The sequence below is a fragment of the Bombus affinis genome, unplaced genomic scaffold (assembly GCF_024516045.1).
Source record: "Bombus affinis isolate iyBomAffi1 unplaced genomic scaffold, iyBomAffi1.2 ctg00000206.1, whole genome shotgun sequence".
NCBI lineage: Eukaryota > Metazoa > Arthropoda > Insecta > Hymenoptera > Apidae > Bombus > Bombus affinis.
The window spans coordinates 31,355-47,440 of NW_026108910.1; the positions used below are offsets into that span (position 1 = coordinate 31,355).

The following is a 16,086-nucleotide window of genomic DNA, read 5'->3' on the forward strand; positions in this document are numbered from 1 at the left end:
CGTTATACTATATAACGCAATGCGTTATAACGTTATGCTATATAACGTAATACGTTATAACTATATACCTTATAAGGTTATGCTATATAACGTAATACGCTATAACGATATACCATATAAGGTTATACTATATAACGTAACCCGTTATAACGTTATACTATATAACGTAATACGTTATATGGATATGCCACATAACGTTATACCATATATCGTAATACGTTATAACATTATACTATGTAACGTAATACGTTATATGGTTATGCCACATAACGTAATACTATGTAACGTAATACGTTATATCATTATATTATATAATGTAATGCGTTATAACATTATGCTATGTAACGTAATACGTTATAACTAAATACCATATAAGGTTATGCTATATAACGTAATACGCTATAACGATATACCATATAACGTAATACGTTATATGGATATGCCATATAACGTTATACTATATAACGTCATACGTTATAAGGATATACCATCTAACGTTATGCTATGTAACGTAATACGTTATAACGATATACCATATAACGTTATACTATATAACGTAATGCGTTATAACATTATACTATATAACGTAATATGTTATAAGGATATGCCACATAACGTTATACTATATAACGCAATGCGTTATAACGTTATGCTATATAACTTAATACGTTATAACTATATACCTTATAAGGTTATGCTATATAACGTAATACGCTATAACGATATACCATATAAGGTTATACTATATAACGTAACCCGTTATAACGTTATACTATATAACGTAATACGTTATATGGATATGCCACATAACGTTATACCATATATCGTAATACGTTATAACATTATACTATGTAACGTAATACGTTATATGGTTATGCCACATAACGTAATACTATGTAACGTAATACGTTATATGGTTATGCCACATAACGTAATACTATGTAACGTAATACGTTATATCATTATATTATATAATGTAATGCGTTATAACATTATGCTATGTAACGTAATACGTTATAACTAAATACCATATAAGGTTATGCTATATAACGTAATACGCTATAACGATATACCATATAACGTAATACGTTATATGGATATGCCATATAACGTTATTCCATATAACGTAATACGTTATATGGATATGCCATATAACGTTATACTATTAACGTAATGCATTATAACGTTATACTATATAACGTAATACGTTATAAGGACATGACATACAACGTTATACTATATGACGAAATGCGTTATAAGGTTATACTATGTAACGTAATGCGTTATATAGATATGCCATATATCGTTATACTATATAACGTTATGCGTTATAGCGTTATACTATATAACGTATTGCGTTGTAACGTTATACTATATAACGTAATACGTTATATGGATATGCCACATAACGTTATACTGTATAACGTAATGCGTTATAACGTTATACTATATAACGTAATACGTTATAAGGATATGCCATATAACATTACACTATATGACGTAATGCGTTATAACGTTATACTATATAACGTAATACGTTCTAAGGATATACCACATAACGTTATACTATATAACGTAATGCCTTATAAGGATATGACATATAACGTTATACTATATAACGTAATGCGTTATAACGTTACACTATATAACGTAATACGTTATAAGGATATGCCACATAACGTTATACTATATAACGTAATGCGTTATAACGTTATACTGTACAACGTAATACGTTATATGGATATGCCATATAACGTTATACTATATAACGTAATGCGTTATAACCTTATACTATATAACGTAATACGTTATATGGATATGCCATATAACGTTAGACTATATAACGAAATACGTTATAAGGTTATGCCACATAACGTTATACTATATAACGTAATACGTTATAAGGATATGCCACATAACGTTATACTATATAACGTAATACGTTATAAGGATATGCCACATAACGTTATAGTATATAACGTAATACGTTATAACGATATACTATATAACGTTATACTATATAACTTAATGCGTTATAACGTTATACTATATAACGTAATACGTTACAAGGATATGACATATAACGTTATACTATATAACTTAATGCGTTATAACGTTATACTATATAACGTAATACGTTACAAGGATATGACATATAACGTTATACTATATAACGTAATGCGTTATAGCGTTATACTATATAACGTAATACGTTATATGGATATGCCATATAACGTTATACTATATAACGTAATACGTTATATGGATATCCAATATAACGTTATACTATATAACGTAATGCGTTATAACCTTATAGTATATAACGTAATACGTTATATGGATATGCCACATAACGTTATAGTATATATCTTAATACGTTATAACATTATACTATGTAACGTAATACGTTATATGGTTATGCCACATAACGTAATACTATGTAACGTAATACGTTATATCATTATATTATATAATGTAATGCGTTATAACATTATGCTATGTAACGTAATACGTTATAACTAAATACCATATAACGTTATGCTATATAACGTAATACGTTATAACGATATACCATATAACGTTATACTATATAACGTAATGCGCTATAACGTTATACTATATAACGTAATACGTTATAAGGATATACCATATAACGTTATACTATATAACATAATGCGTTATAACGTTATGCTATATAACGTAATACGTTATAACGATATACCATATAACGTTATACTATATAACGTAATGCGTTATAACATTATGCTATATAACGTAATACGTTATAACGTCTTACCATATAACGTAATACGTTATAACATTATACTATAGAACGTTATACTGTATAACGTAATGCGTTATGAAGTTATACTATATAACGTAATGGGTTATAACGTTATACTATATAACGTTATACGTTATATGGATATGCCATATAACGTTATACTATATAACGTAATACGTTATAAGGATATACCATCTAACGTTATGCTATGTAACGTAATACGTTATAACGATATACCATATAACGTTATACTATATAACGTAATGCGTTATAACATTATACTATATAACGTAATATGTTATAAGGATATGCCACATAACGTTATACTATATAACGCAATGCGTTATAACGTTATGCTATATAACGTAATACGTTATAACGATATACCATATAACGTTATGCTATATAACGTAATACGTTATAACGATATACCATATAACGTTATTCCTCATAACGTAATACGTTATAACGATATACCATATAACGTTATACTAAATAACGTAATGCGTTATACCGATATACTATATAACGTTATACTATATAACGTAATGCGTTATAACGTTATACTACATAACGGCATGCGTTATAACGTTATACTATATAACGTAATACGTTATATGGATATGCCATATAACGTTATACTATATAATGTAGTGCATTATAACGTTATAATATATAACGTTATACGTTATAAGGATTTGCCACATGACGTTATACTATATAACGTAATATGTTATAAGGATATGCCAGATAACGTTATACCATATAACGTAATGCGTTATAACGTTATGCTATATAACGTAATACGTTATAACTATATACCATATAAGGTTATGCTATATAACGTAATAGGCTATAACGATATACCATATAACGTAATACGTTATATGGATATGCCATATAACGTTATACCATATAACGTAATACGTTATATGGATATGCCATATAACGTTATACTATATAACGTAATGCATTATAACGTTATACTATATAACGTAATACGTTATAAGGACATGACATACAACGTTATACTATATGACGAAATGCGTTATAAGGTTATACTATGTAACGTAATGCGTTATATAGTTATGCCATATATCGTTATACTATATAACGTTATGCGTTATAGCGTTATACTATATAACGTATTGCGTTGTAACGTTATACTATATAACGTAATACGTTACATGGATATGCCACATAACGTTATACTATATAACGTAATGCGTTATAACGTTATACTGTATAACGCTATATTATATAACGTAATGCGTTATAACGTTATGCTATATAACGTAATACGTTATAACGATATACCATATAACGTTATACTATATAACGTAATGCGTTATACCGATATACTATATAACGTTATACTACATAACGTAATGCGTTATAGCATTATACTATATAACGTAATGCGATATAACGTTATATTATATAACGTAATACGTTATAAGGATATACCACATGACGTTATACTATATAACGTAATACGTTATAACGATATACCATCTAACGTTATGCTATATGACGTAATACGTTATAACTATATAGCATATAAGGTTATGCTATATAACGTAATATGCTATAACGATATACCATATAACGTTATACTATATAACGTAATGCGTTATAACGATATACTATATAACGTTATACAATATAACGTAATGCGTTATAACGTTATACTATATAACGTAATACGTTAGATGGATATGCCATATAACGTTATACCATATAACGTAATACGTTATAACATTATACTATATAACGTTAATCTATATAACGCAATGCGTTATAACGTTATGCTATATAACGTAATACGTTATAACGATATACCATATAACGTTATGCTATATAACGTAATGCGTTATAACCATATACCATATAACGTTATACTATACAACGTAATGCGTTATACCGATACTCTATATAACGTTATACTATATAACGTAATGCGTTATAACGTTATACTATATAACGTAATACGTTATAAGGATATGCCATATGACGTTATACTATATAACGTAATACGTTATAACGATATACCATCTAACGTTATGCTATGTAAAGAAATACGTTATCACGATATACCATATAACGTTATACTATATAACGTAATACGTTATAAGGATATGCCACATGACGTTATACTATATAACGTAATGCGTTATAACGTTATGCTATATAACGTAATACGTTATAACTATATACCTTATAAGGTTATGCTATATAACGTAATACGCTATAACGATATACCATATAAGGTTATACTATATAACGTAACGCGTTATAAACGTTGTACTATATAATGTAATACGTTATATGGATATGCCATATAGCGTTATACTACATAACGTAATGCATTATAACGTTCTACTATATAACGTAATACGTTACAAGGATATGCCACATGACGTTATACTATATAACGTAATGCGTTATAACGTTACACTATATAGCGTAATGCGTTATAACGTTATACTATATAACGTAATGCGTTATATAGATATGCCATATAACGTGATGCTATATAACGTAATACGTTATAAGGATATGACATATAACGTTATACTATATAACGTAATGCATTATAACGTTATACTATATAACGTAATACGTTATAAGGACATGACATACAACGTTATACTATATGACGTAATGCGTTATAACGTTATACTATGTAACGTAATGCGGTATATAGATATGCCATATAACGTTATACTATATAACGTAATGCGTTATAACGTTATACTATATAACGTATTGCGTTGTAACGTTATACTATATAACGTTATATTATATAACGCAATGCGTTATAACGTTATGCTATATAACGTAATACGTTATAACGATATACCATATAACGTTATGCCATATAACGTAATACGTTATAACGATATTCCATATAACGTTATACTATATAACGTAATGCGTTATAACGATATACTATATAACGTTATACTATATAACGTAATATGTTATAAGGATATGTCACATAACGTTATACTATATAACGTAATGCGTTATAACGTTATGCTTTATAACGTAATACGCTATAACGATATACCATATAACGTTATGCTATATATCGTAATACGTTATAACGATATACCATATAACGTTATACTATATAACGTAATGCGTTATACCGATATACTATATAACGTTATACTATATAACGTAATGCGTTATATAGGTATGCCATATAACGTTATACTATATAACGTAATACGTTATAAGGATATGACATATAACGGTATACTATATAACGTAATGCATTGTAACGTTATACTATATAACGTAATACGTTATAAGGACATGACATACAACGTTATACTATATGACGTAATGCGTTATAACGTTATACTATGTAACGTAATGGGGTATATAGATATGCCATATAACGTTATACTATATAACGTAATACGTTATAACGATATACCATATAACGTTATACTATATAACGTAATGCGTTATACCGATATACTATATAACGTTATACTATATAACGTAATGCGTTATAACGTTATACTATATAACGTAATGCGTTATAACGATATACTATATAACGTTATACTATATAACGTAATGTGTTATAACGTTATACTATATAACGTAATACGTTAGATGGATATGCCATATAACGTTATACCATATAACGTAATACGTTATAACATTATACTATATAACGTTAATATATACAACGCAATGCGTTATAACGTTATGCTATATAACGTAATACGTTATAACGATATACCATTTAACGTTATACAATATAACGGAATGCGTTACACCGATACTCTATATAACGTTATACTATATAACGTAATACGTTATAAGGATATGCCACATTACGTTATACTATATAACGTAATACGTTATAACGATATACCATCTAACATTATGCTATGTAACGTAATACGTTATAACGATATACCGTATAACGGTGTACTATATAACGTAATACGTTATAACGGTATACCATCTAACGTTATGCTATGTAACGTAATACGTTATAACGATATACCATATAACGTTATACTATATAACGTAATGCGTTATAACGATATACTATATAACGTTATACTATATAACGTAATGCGTTATAACATTATACTATATAACGTAATATGTTATAAGGATATGCCACATAACGTTACACTATATAACGCAATGCGTTATAACGTTATGCTATATAACGTAATACGTTATAACGATATACCATATAACGTTATGCTATATAACGTAATACGTTATAACGATATACCATATAACGTTATACTATATAACGTAATGCGTTATAACGTTATACTGTTACGTTTCGCTATCCAAATTTTGAAATTTTAAACAATGTAGTAGTCGCTGCCACCAGAAACAGTCTAAGGACTGTTTCAATTAGATATTTCTTGTTAGATTATGTAGCGTTGACCGGAGTTTAGGCCACTGGTCAACAATCTCCACGTTTCGGCTAACCTGCTATGTGCAGGAATACTAGCACGGGAGAGGATTGTTTGGAATAAACAATTATATTATAAATAATTATTACAGGCGGAATTAATGACGAATTATACTAATCATTGATATTATCTATTATTTTAATTATTAATTATTAATAATAATTAAAGTTGACTCACCTGACGTTGGTCTCCGCTGATGAATGGGCAGGCCGCTGGGGTGATTCCGGTTTTACAAAGATCGACACTTCTATAATTTTTCGTTTTAATCTTTATTTAATTTGAACAGTGTAAACAACAGTGTGTCCGGACGTGTTTAACAATTCGAAATTCTAACACAAAAACTTGAGCCAACTATTGTTTTAATTCTAACTGACTAATAACAATTATTTTATAATTCGAACTGACTAATAACATTTATATCTCGTAATTCTTAAACTCGAACTGGAACGAACAATTATTCTCTAATCCTAACTTAAATTCTAATTAAATCAACTGAACGAACTGATATCAGACTCACTCAAATTCAATTGAACGACTAACAATTACTCTCCTTATTTTCGCTAAATTCTCCTGAACCAACTAATCACAATTGCTCTATCCTATTTCTTTATTCTAACTGAATTACTCTTCTTTAATTTCGTTAAATTCTCCCGAACGCTAACAATTTCTCTGACTATATTCTAACTGAACCAACTAATGGCAGTTACTCTCTTTTCACAATTACTCTGATTGTTCTAACTGAACCACTAACAATTAATCGCTAACGCTAACGCTAACAATTAATCTGACTCTTCTTTATTTTTCGCTAAATTCTCCCGAACGCTAACAATTACTCTCTTCTATTCCTTTATTCAGCTGGTAACGATTACTCTGATTTGAATTGTGTCGCTACGCTTTTTATAATGACATCCCCAATGGGATGACAGTCACGTGACAGTTCGTTCCGGTGGGAATCGCAATGCTGCAGGTTTTTAGAGTTTCCATGAGAGAACGTGGATTTTGATGATTACAGGTTATGTTGAGTGATGGATACAAAAGCGTCCGCGCCTGTGCGAACTGTGTGAGTATGTGTTTTTAGTATTCTATCTCGTTTCGCATGTTGTTTGTTTCCTTAAACTTGTGAATTTGTTTTAGCGCAAGAGGAAGAAGATATGTGAATGGTACGAGATGACGTGATCGACGTGCGTGTGTGAATATGTGCGAAGGATGATGCTGAAGTGGCGGTTTTCCATCCAAATAGGCACAGTGGCACCCTCGTTGGCGTCGTGTCCTGATGATCTTTTGACAATTTGGTTTTATTTGACAATATGAGATATATTTTGCTCCTTGTAGATTTATATGTCCATATTTGCTATATATTAAATCGTGTATATTTTATATTACTTTCTTGTTATTAGGTTATTAGTTGTGTAACTCCAGTTTCTGATCTATGGAAAGTGGTGAAACGTCTTCACGAAATACAATTTCATTCGTTTTCCTCCCTTGCATTGGCACGCTGTGAGTGGTGTCGACTTCCAAATGAGGTTTGTGCGTCTTGATTATTATGCGTTTAATGATAGATACGGAGGTATCTTTGTCAGAGGTTCCCATGCGGACTGTCTCGGTGTGTATCTTGTTATGATTTCTTTTATTTAGTTCATCCTGCTTCTTTCGTATTTTATTCACTGCATATGATATTTCAGTGCAAGAAGAAGAAGAATTGTAAAGAATCCGTAAGTGGCCCTAGAAGACGCAGTCATCGTGTGAGGTGTTGTCGGCAGGAACGAAGAGTCGAAGTTGTTGAAGAAGTCGTGTGACATTTGTATTGTTTCCGGTTATATACAACGCTATTTCACATATCTATGTATATATATATATTATTATATTACTATATATTATTATACTAAATCTTCAGTTGGTTTAGTTGAATGTTCAGTAATGTAATTTTTACAAGGTGGTTTTGTATATTAGATGAGTAGTTGTTCGATATAATACTATGTGTATATATGTATATACATTTCACAATGTAATTTTCCATTATGTAAAATATATATATGCATATGTATATGTGCGCGTATTGTTATTCTCATTGTTTCTCGGATCGTTAATTGGTTGAATATTCCATAATGTGGGTTTCGTATATAATTCTCTAGGTTCGTAGAAATGTAAATCTATATATTTATTTCTTTGCGTTTTAATGGTTTAATAACGTATACATACATATATATATATATATATATATTATGAATTTTTCCCAAAGATACGCGTACGCATGTGTTTATCTATATATGTGTGTGTCGCAGAGTAATCTTGTATACAATTTTCACTTTCATTAGAATGCTGATGTAGTGTAGTATATTTTATTTCTTTTATATTTTATTAGATTACCAATTATTCAGATTCACGAAGTAGGTCACACACACAGATATGCATACACGTGTGTGTATATACATGTGTTTTCGCAGAGAAATCTCATACATTTGAATCGCGGCTTGTTTTATTTATTGGTTCATTTAATTATTTCATTTTATTTGTATTTTATATGTCATTGCTGATTGGTTGTAGTGTTTCTTCTTATTGATTCATTTATTTCATTTTGATTGTCTGTCGTATAATTCTTTTATTTTGATTGGTTAGTTATTAGTTAATTTATTATTATTGGTCGTGTTTAATTATTCATAAGTTATTGGTTCGTGGCGTCACGTGCGGAACGCGGGACGTGACACCCCCGCCCTTGGTGTTCAAATTTCCGAAGGAAATTTGACTGATCGTAGCAGATGTAGTTGCGATTGGTTGTTGGTCCATCCTAACGGGCAACAGCGCGAACTACAATTCCTTACATCAAAAGATTTCTTTGGGGTTATTGTGTCGTGTTAAGATTGACATTTATGCATTGCAGACAAAATATCGCGGGTTGGAGTTTTGTTATTTGTATTTCACACAATCTACAACGCGCTCTTTGAATTTGTGTGCATAAAAACGTGTTGGAGGGTCTTCGTATGGGTCGCGATAGCCTAAGTCTAGATTATCGTACCCGTCTTTTTATTATTTTTTTATTAGAAATATAATTTATTTGTAAAGTATTAAAGTTACTACATACATGCGTTGATTGGTGGTGGATGTCCCTAATATGTGGTGACTTTTGCCAATATCGAATTAATTATCTATCTGTTAATTATTTTTAACTTTATTTTAGTAGGTGACGTGTAATTCAAATAAAATTAATATTATTTATGTATATGTGTTTCATTGCGCGTGCGTAAGGACTATTCCCTATTCGTGACAATCTAAGATGGCCGTTCATGAATGTCTCTAGTATATGGTGAATTTTATTCATGCGGTTTTGTTATTTATTTGTTAATTATTTGTGACTTTATTTTAGCAGTTGACGTATAATTGAAGTGGGAATAATATTATTCTGTATTTATTTTAGTATGTATAATTATTGCATGTAGTTCATTGCGCATGCGTGAGAACTGCTTCACGCTCGCGACGGATTTCCAAAATGGATGTTTGTGTACGTCTTAAATAAGAGTGTGGTGTTTTGTAAATTTGTTTGATATTGTAATAATTGTTTTGTTACTTAGTTTCAACTCCGTTCTAGTGAAGTGTCAACGTCTAGTTTTGTGTTCGTCGTAATGTGTATGTTTAATTTAACATTGTTTTGTATTTGTTGTAATATGTGTATATATACTGTGTGTTATTTTAATGTAATAGCGTGTGGATTATATCGTTGTCGAAAATATTAATTACTAATAGAATCGTTTCACTGTTTAATTATAAGGTAGTTTATATTTATGTAGCTTTTGTTTAATTGGTTTAATCTAATGCGTGCATAGTGTCACCAGTCACCACTGTGTAGTATAACCTTATTTCTTTATACGTAATTTAATATAGTAATGTTGTAATAGCTTAACACAATATGATAATTCCTAATTTTAATCATGTTTGATTATTAATGCTCGGCTAATCTATCTTGATTAATTTCTAGCCTATTTCTATTTTATTAGCTATTTCTATATCTTCCCTATTAATCTGTTGTTACTTAGTAATTATGTGATTTATTATTAGTGATTTATTATTATTTCATATTTGTATAGTATAATTTTTTGAGCTAATCTATGTATTATTGGTTAAAACTTATTTATTGAATTATTACCGTTTGTAGTTTCTCAAATCCTATTCCTTCGATGCTGCGTTACCGTGTGTAAGGCATCATCCGGTTTTCATTATATTCAAAATACTTACTACAGATACCTTTATTCATCCTATATTTGTGAGTATAAACATATCATTTAGTTAATCAATTCAATATGCACGTAGTGCATTGTGTGAGCGACCGCTATTGTGCATTACAAATCTGTTTCTATATGTGAGGTATAATAATAATCGTGTAATGTAAGTCGAGACTAATTCATGTATTATAGATTAGAACTTGTACACTATATTATTACTGTTCATAGTTACTTCGTCTTTATTCTCCAAGTCTACACGCTACGTCGCTCACGTAAGACACCTACCCGACGTAATTGGCAATCTTGTTGTAAGTTTTAATAGTATTATTTCTTTTCATATATGTCAAGGCAATTGAGGCCAGTTCTTGCATTCGTTTCAGCTGGCAGTCGTATTCTATGTTCTACGGAGTGGATCCATAATTTATCTCTGCGGAATTCCTGCATGTACACTTCCTTCTACAATGATTAGTTGTGGACTAGGTACTTTTTACTTTCACTGCCTTTAATTATGTTATTGAATTAACACGTTTTATAGAACGCAAATAGTAATCTTTCTTTTGTTTTTAGGTTTCCACTATCTGCACTATTCGACAAGCAGTGTCGCACTTACTTTGGTTTAACCACGATATTGTTATAATCGTTTAGTACTATTATATTTTGTATTAAGGTAATTGAGGTTAATTCTTCCATTTGTTTCAGATGGCTGTCATAAGTTATGTTTTACGAATATGGGCTTATGGCCTGTCTTTGCATATACACTTCCTTTTACAATAGTTAATTGTTCACAAGGTACTTTTCACTTTCACCGTTTTAATCACTTTATTGAATTAATACATTTTATATTTGAGTAATGTTTAGAAAGTACATAGTAATTTCCTTTTCTTTTTAGGTTTCCATTATCCGCATTATTCGACAAGCAGCACTACACTACATACTACTGTACTGTGTTACCTTCTGAAAACGTTTCGTTTATTGTTTATTTCGGTTATGCGCTAATTTTAACTTATTTAAGTGCACTGTTCGCGGAATCCTTTTCACTTCAATCATGACGTTTTGGTTTTCTAAAATTTCCAACACTTTATGCGGTCCCGAATATTGGTCGGAAAATTTTCCTCTTCTGGGTTCCTTTAATAGATATACTAGATCTCCTATTTTGAAATTTTGCGGGTTGATTCGTCTGTCATAGTATTCTTTTGACTTTAATTTGGATTTTATCAGATTTTCTCTTGCCATTTGTTGAACGGTGATGATTTTATCGAACAGGTCTCTGAGATACTCTGCATATGTTGGTTCCATATTCTCCTCGGTTATCATCTCGCCAGTAGGTTCTCTGGCTAAGTGCCCAAAGACTAGTTCGTGTGGGGAGAATTTTGTTCCTTCGTGTACGGAGGTATTGTAGGAGAACATGGCTAATTCCACCCATTCGTCCCAGTTTCTGGAATTTTCGATGTACAGGTTGAGGTATTCAGTTAATACGTGGTGAGATCTTTCGATGGAGCCGTTGCTTTGTGGATGGTATGCTGACGTGGTATACCTTTTTATGCGAAATCTTTTTGCTACTTTTTTCATCAGCGAGGATGTAAAATTTGCTCCCCGATCAGTAAGGATAGCCCTCGGTGAACCGAATCGGCAAATGAATTGTTTTACGAAAACGTCAGCTATCTCGGCCGAAGAGATTCCCGCCATCGGGATCCCGATTGAATATTTTGTCAGTAAGTCTTGGATAGTTAATATGTATTTATTTCCCTTTTGTGTCTGTGGTAATGGACCGACGATATCCATACTAATTTTATCGAACGCTTTACCTGGTGTGTCTGTGAGCACCATGGGTTGCCTTGTTTTTATTCTGGTTAACTTTTTCAATTGGCATTCTTTGCATGTTCTCACGTATTCCTGGATTTCTTTCTTCATGGTTTTCCAATAGTAGTATTGTCGTACTCTTTGGTAAGTTTTTGTTACTCCCTTATGTCCTGCTACAGGTGATTCGTGCTTTTCTCGTATTATGTTGCTTCGCGCTTCCACCGGTGGGATAATTATTTCCCCGGTACAGATGGTAATAGCTATGGTTTCTCCCATGAATACTTCTTTCAGTTTCCTGATTGTATATCGCCAAGGTATTTCTTCCAGGTTTGTTTTGCTGATGCTAAAGGACGTTAATTGGTTTTCTTTTACCACATCCAGTAAAGATTTCAATGAGTTCAATATATTTTCTGGCGTTATTGGAGAGTTTCGATCTTCCTTTACGGGTAGGGACACGATGTATTTTCCGGAATCTTGATTCAATATTACTCTTCCCAACATTAAATCTCTATAATACGGCAGTTTTCCTGCTTCCTTCATTTCTAAGGCCCCTTTATCTATCGGAGTGCCATGTATATCGACGAATATTATTCTATGGTCGTTTACTCTCGTAATCGAGTCTCGCGTTTCCAAGATTCTTAGCTCTGAAAGTACCGCAGGCATTGCGTCCTTTCCTTGTTGCTGAATTGGTTCGGAAATTGTTATAGGGGGTTCTTCTTCATTCGTTTTATCGATGTCGGTTATCTCTTGAGTGATTGTTTCCTCGTCTGTGTTTACGTCGATTTCGGCTAATGCGTGGTCAAAATGTTTTGTGGGTGTTTCTTCTATGGTGACGTATTTTCGAATGGAAATTTTTTCTTGTTTTCCTGGTCTATTGTGCTGCGATAGTTCGCGTGGTTTAACTTCAAATGTGGGGGAGTCTTCGGTTAGTGTGTCTAGTTCAAATCTCTTGGGTGCGGGATATCGACTCGGTGAATCTTCCTCTCTTTTCCTGATTGGCAAACAAACCTCAGGGGGGTTTCTAGATAAGGCGTCTGCATTCGCGTTTGCCTTACCTTCTTTGTGTATAATGTCGAATTCGAAATCCGCCAATTTTAGTTTCCACTTCCAAATTCTTGAAGTAGGATCTTTGATAGAATGCATCCACACCAGAGGTTTATGATCGGTTATAATGGTGAATTTTCTCCCGTACAAATACGGTCGGAAGTGCATTGCGCTGTAAACGATCGCTAGGCATTCCTTTTCTATCGTGGAATAATTTTGTTCGGCGGGGTTCAATAATCTTGAGGCGTATGCGATCGGTAGGTCTTTTCCGATAGGTCCTTGGCTTAGTACGCCGCCCACGGCATATCCAGATGCGTCTGTCGTGAGATTGAATGGTTGAGAGAAGTCCGGGTACTGCAAAATGGGTTCTGTTATAAGGGCTGTTTTCAAGGTGTTGAATGCATCTTCTTGGTTTTCCGTCCACTTGAACGCAACGTCCTTTTTTAGTAATTGCGTCAATGGTTTCGCAACCTTGGAGAAATTGGGTATGAACCTTCGGTAATATCCAGCTAATCCCAAAAATTGTTTAACATTTTTTGATTTCCTTGGCCGTGGAAAATTTGAAACTGCCTCGATTTTCTTTGGGTCAGGTTTAACTCCATTCTCACTGATTACATGTCCCAAATATTTTACTTCGTGTCGTAAGAATTCGCACTTGTCCGGTTGCAGTTGCAATTTAGCTCTCCGTAATCTGTCCATAAGTCGATTAAATTTAATCTCATTTTCGTGAATGGATGTGGAATAAATTACTATATCATCCAGATAAACGAACAGCTCTATTCCTTGCAACCCTGACAGTATCGAATTCATCAACCGCTGGAACGTTGCTGGTGCATTTTTCAGTCCGAAAGGCATTCGTTTGAACTGAAAATGACCATATGGCGTCGAGAATGCAGTTTTGTGGGCATCTTTCGATGACATATGGATTTGGTGGAACCCAGATGCTAGATCGAACGTGGAAAAGTATTTCGCACTTCCCAATTGGTCCAATATTTCAGTGATATTGGGTAGTGGATAGGCATCGCCTATTGTTTTGTCATTTAATTTCCTGTAATCAATAACCATTCTCCATCGTTTGTTACCTTGAGAGTCCGGTTTCTTCGGCACGATCCATAATGGGGAGTTATACGGAGATGTCGATGATTCCACAACGTCCGTTTCTAGTAGTTCTTGAATCTGGCGGTTTATTTCTTCCCGATGTACGGGAGGATACCGGTATTGTTTAACATTGATCGGTATCTCATCTGTGGTAGCAATTTCGTGTTGTAAAACGTCTGTTCCTTCTAGTGTCTCCCCTGGGAGATGAAATCTATCTTGATTCTTCCGTATTAGCGCTTCGACGTTCCTCTTTTCTTCTTCATTTAAATGCTCTAGTCGCAATAATTCCATTATTTTGTCGAACCTATTTCCCTCAGATGCTGAAACGGCGTTGCACGTAGTATCAGAGGGCGGAGTAGGAGTTGCAAATTTTTTTATTACTATTGTGGGTACGGTAAATTCGTAATCCCTCGAGGTGGTATTAATTATTCTTAAATAACCACGTCCCTTATGGTTTTTCACGACCGCATTTCCGAAATAGACTCCCTTAATCGGTTCGATTTTGGGGATGAATCCCTCAATTTCCTCCGGATTTGCGATATTTATGGTACAGGGTACCGAACTTCGTTTCGGCACAATTATCTTTTCTTTTGTATCAAACGGGATGTAGATATCCCCCCATTTGATATGTTTTTGCCCGTAATCCAAACGGGCTCTGTATTTTGCAAAAAATTCGGAACCT

At 32.3% G+C, this 16,086-nt stretch overlaps 1 long non-coding RNA gene across 1 annotated transcript; it reads left to right on the forward strand.

Moving 5' to 3' along the window:
* Positions 1–8,109: 8,109 nt before the first annotated feature.
* Positions 8,110–9,106, forward strand: LOC126927734 (uncharacterized). Its single transcript, XR_007715831.1, has 3 exons — positions 8,110–8,308; positions 8,383–8,771; positions 8,931–9,106. It is a non-coding gene; the product is annotated as an uncharacterized LOC126927734 (long non-coding RNA).
* Positions 9,107–16,086: the final 6,980 nt, after the last annotated feature.